The sequence below is a fragment of the Cupressus sempervirens genome, chromosome 9 (assembly GCF_028749045.1).
Source record: "Cupressus sempervirens isolate cs-2001-9-10 chromosome 9, ASM2874904v1, whole genome shotgun sequence".
NCBI classification, from domain to species: Eukaryota; Viridiplantae; Streptophyta; class Pinopsida; order Cupressales; family Cupressaceae; genus Cupressus; species Cupressus sempervirens.
Window position 1 is genome coordinate 41,651,659 of NC_143126.1, and position 5,280 is coordinate 41,656,938.

Sequence of the window (5,280 nt, forward strand, 5' to 3'; positions counted from 1 at the left end):
CAAATTGATCTTTGCCTATACATGCACTATTGAACCATCATGACACCAAAACATATACACATTTAGACTTGTTTTAATCTAATAATCACATGTAGATCAGGAGACCCAAATGAATGACACAAGGAAAGAGAAGATTCACTTATATACCATTCACAAGCCAAAAGAGATAAAATCATGCAGGATTGTAAATCTCTACAATACACCCTTGAGAGGCAAATAGTTATTGCACTTTACATCAATGGCTAAAAGAGATAAGGTAGAATGTCATACAGTTCAGAGGCAAAGGAAATTTACACATGAAATTGTAGAGCAATATCAAAGAAGTCAGAGAAGAGTCGACCCTAAAAAAATTTACAAAAATTGCCTTTATAGTTCAGGCATAACTGAGATGTCCTCTTACTAAAGTTACTCCACAACCACTGCCATTAAGCCCTTCAGAGAATAATCATGGAGATATGAAGAAAATCCAATCTGAGTACAGATCTAGATGCAATGATATTTGATCTTGTTGGAATAGGGCCCTGAGAAGATAGAAATGATGCCATTAAACTATTCTGACTAGGTAGATAGATAAACCAGAGAAGTGGAGTGTTCTCCTAGGATTAGCATTCAATCGAGGGTGGTTGGAATCCATCACAGGGATCAGATTGTGCAACAAAACTTGATATCCCTTGTCTCTAGCTCATGAATTAGTAAGATCAACAGGTCAACCTAACTCTGGCACCAAGATGAGCCATGTGGACCAACGATCTTCTTTTATTTTTCCACTCTGCAAAGTCCCCATGTAGTTGACCACGTCTTTTCAACTAACTGTGCCACCTCCTCAAAATCCTAACCACGATGTTACATAACTGCCAGCCTCTAACTATCAATGCCTAGCCGCAATGTATCTCCCCAACCCCACAAAGACACATGGTGTTTAGGTGCTTCCCCATAATGTTTAACTCCCTTGTACTTCCATATTGTAGGCAAGTGCTGATCGTCGATCTACACAAGATCAACGATTGAGAAAGACTCTCCATTCATTGCGCCTATCCATGAAAACTTGGGCCCATGAAAAAACTCGGCATTCGACCTGGTTTGACTCAACATTACCCTAGTATACAACTAGCACCACCTAGAACAAAACTAACCCTAGAAGGACACGCGACGGCAAGGCACATGCTCGTATTCCTTAATATCTCTACATCTCTGCATTGCGGGCATGCACCAACCACTAATCAGATCACATCGAATGGTGGAAGGTGGAACTAGGAACATGAGAGGCTGTGGGACAGGTGTGACCAAGGCACATGCCCGCATTCCTTAATGTTCTTGCATCTTTATATTGCGGGCATGCGCCAGTTGTTGATCTCAGGAAATATGATGGTGCTCGTAATACGTGCATTCTGAACCTTTGCAAATACCCACTGTGATGTCATCCAGACATGCATCACCAAAGCAATTCCTCGCACTATTAGAAAGTCTAAGGAAGCTCAGAATGTAGGAAAGCAGGCACCAATAGAATCGCCAACTCACTAGCCACCTTATCCACCCTGCAGCCCACAAGAGAACATGGACCCACCTACCACGTGTCGCTAAGGGGCTTCCCCGCAATGTTTAAAGATCACTTGTTTTGATAATGTGGGAAAGTGCCCACCATAGATCTAGACAAGATCTGACAATGCAAAAAGTTGTAGGTCGGCGAAAACAAAACTTAGAGAAGTAAGAAATATCACAAGGTTTTAATTGTTTTATTTTTTGATATTTCCATGGTATTAAAATAATGAAATAGTGGGAAGTAGCCATTGGGTGCGTTGCGTTTGAATTCAAATCTTTGGTGGGGAAAAAATAGGTAACAATACTAAAGGCCAAATAGAGATCCCAACTATGAGGTCTTTGTAAGCTTACTCTTTACATCATCATCGGCAAATGTATGGCCCCATCTTGTTGAATTTCCCCTACTCTAATACAAACATCTTTAAGGGGTCCATTCTAAAATTTCTTAAGAGATAAACTTAGAATAACACATGAACTTAATTTAGCCTCTTTTAGTTGTCTAAGAAAACTACAAATAAGGATTTAACCTTTGAAAGATGGCCATACCCATACTGTCTCCATTACCCCTATCCTTGTGCAACATTGATTTTAGTTTATTTTTAGAAAGCCTTCTTTGTCCATTATTAGATCAGATGTCTGGCCATCAAAAAATCAAAGTTGTAAATAGAATCAACAATTTTTCTTCATGATAATAGTGTGATATAACAAGTATTAAATGATTGCTAATAGTAATAAAATACCTTACCAATTGATAATACTCCTCTTCTAACTCTAAAAGGATGTCTATCACATCAAGATCTAACTTAATGGTTGAATCAACCTACATACATAAAAAGTATAGATTTATATTAGAACAAATAAACCATCATTTAATTCCTATTTGATAATGAATAATTGCTTAGAATCATAGTTTTATTTATTTATTTTTAAAGTTAAAAATAGTAATTCATTGATCATTTAGCTCCATAATAAGAAGAAATAGTCACAATACATATATGAATAGAGAATTAAAATGGATTTACTATTCAATTGGGGTAAGATCTTTCAACCATGGATCTAGAGACTTACCAATGGAATAAATAATGAATCAATCTCCCTGAGCTTCTATACATCCATAGAGTTGGGCCTATAAAAAATAAAAGTAGATTTTTGCATACTATCATAGATCTTTTGATAGTTTAGAAATGTTAAATTCATCCCTCCTTGTTAGAATGCACACTCTATGAGCATCCCTTGTAGCTTCATAGGCATCCCAAACAACTTGAACTTGTTTCATAATTGAAGGGCTCATTAAATGATCCCAAAAAAAATTATTCATGGAAAGGGCTCTCTAAATTCGCTCCTCTGTTCCTTGTGGGTCATAAATGCTAATATGTTCTTGGTCTTCAACAAGACTCCTACATACATCAACTGTCAAATTATTAGCTATGCCCCTGTTGAATGTAAACCCAAGAATGAAAACCTTCTTCTCCACAAGTGTATTAAACATTGAGGAAATTACCCTGTTCACAAATCATCTTTTCTGATATTCATTTATCTTCATAACCTATTTCCAATAGCTTTCTACCTCAATTAGCCCATTACATTCATAGATGTAAACCAAGCTCAAAATGTCCTTCACTGGCATTCAACAAATTTGGCCCAATTCTTGAATCCCTCCAAATGGCATTAGCAACCTCTATAACATCTCCCCCAACTACTTACCACAAAGTAGAAATCACATTCACTGATCAAATCCTCTGAGCCAAAAATGCATTTTCATCAATTTTGGAGATTTCTGTAGATCACAAATTTGTGTTGATGATCTTTTTCTAAGGAACCCAATTTGTGTACACTTCTCTCAAAGCTTTAACTACTTTCTACCATTGAGAACTCTTTCTACCTCCAATGACCACAAGTTTTGGATTGAAAAGATCCTAAACAACACTCCCTTCTGCAACAAACTTTGGATTTGAAAGAACAAAAAATTTTAATCCCTTCTTGTTATGCATGAGAACCTTTTCAGTTATCAATGTTTTTTTCATGGGTACAGTGCTCTTTTCCACTAAATTTTGTCTGAGATTGAAACATCTACAATCATTCTTGCAACACTTTCCCAATAGCTTAGATCTGTGGCTTTTCTAGCCCCAAAACCTCCTACTTTTATTGGGGTATTGATTGAAATGAATACACTGTTTGCTTCAATGATATGCTTTTCTAAATCAGTACTAAAAATGAGGTTTTTTCCCCTATAATTTCTTACAATCTCATGAAGCCTAGCCTCATAAATGGGCAATTGGTCACTACATCAATATGAGGGCATTTTAGTGCAGTGATAGCCATTGTTGGGCTCCCTACATATCCAACTCCAAGGTAGTAGATTTTCACCATCCTTAACTCCTCTACAATTGTAGAACAAAATAAATTTCTCTTCTACTTCATAATATGTAGTTTAGAATAACAATTAATTTCTAAAACTAAAACATGTTTTAATTACCATTCAACCAAAAATTCCTAAGTTATTCGTGTCATTTTACAACAATCATTTCTGTTGTGAATATTCCTTGGAACTTGAAAGAGTCTTGCAAGATAACTCTCTTGATTATAGAGAAAAGTATAAATGAATTCAACTTCTCTATTCCAAAAAAATTGTGAAAGTATAAATGAATTTATATTTACATTAGTAAGAGACCCTCTAGATTTTGATTTTTCTACATCTTAGCTGCCTTTAGCCTCAAGGATATAGGTGCTCATGTTTTGATGTTCTAAACTAATATGAATTTCCACTTGTTCATTTACTCTGAAAATTAGGAAACTCCCTAAGCTATGAAATCTTAACACCCTGATATGCCATTTCTAAACTATAAATGTCAAATTTGTCTTAAGTGCTTATTGCATTTGAACATATCATTCCATGAGTTCCCACAAATAGTCTTGCACTTTTTTCAAAGGAGCATCAAAACATCAACCTTAAATTAGTCTAAGAGAGGGACTCAAACTTTAACGATAAACTATTCATAATACATATATCTAAATTGTGCTACAATAGATATGCATAAATATTTAATGTTGAATATCGTTTGAAGGATTCTGATGCCACCCAGACAAGCCTAGCCCCCAATAGTCTTAAAAAAGGGTAGAAGGGCAACACAAATAATATGTCCATTTTTAATTTTTTTTTTAAAAGGTATGGAGAAAGTAGTTGAATGATATTACAAGAAACCTCAATAACATGCACAAATATGTATTCAAGTTGATGATTTTACAAGTATTCCTATTTAGATTCATCAAATAAAACATGATAGGAAATTAACAACAAATAAGACACTGGCAGCTTGAAGTCTTAGAGACAGTACTTGAGGAGAAGAGAGTGTTTGTTGTTGAGGTGTATGAGGTGATCTTAATGGCCCTTGTGCCATTTGCTATTGTGAATCAATAAGTGTTTCATTCATTTTATTTTTTGTACTTGTACCAAGTTGGCCCATTATTCCAATTATGGAAACTGAGAGCTTTGAATTTGTGGTTATTTTTGCCCTGAAGAATCCAACTGTGGAAACTAAGAGCTCTAAATTTGTGGTTATTTTTGCCTTACCTATAAGATACAATTTACAACATTAACATTATCATGATGTGAATTCCATTGCACGTATTTCAATCATAACACCCATATGTCTCAATGTTCCTTTAAGAAATACAATATTCTGCAATATAAGTGGCAGGTGTACCCTCTATTTTCATATAATGACTTAATCTATACCCATC

At 35.3% G+C, this 5,280-nt stretch overlaps 1 pseudogene; it reads right to left on the reverse strand.

Moving 5' to 3' along the window:
- Nucleotides 1-2,560: 2,560 nt before the first annotated feature.
- Nucleotides 2,561-5,073, reverse strand: LOC149537520 (UDP-glucose 6-dehydrogenase 4-like; annotated as a pseudogene).
- Nucleotides 5,074-5,280: the final 207 nt, after the last annotated feature.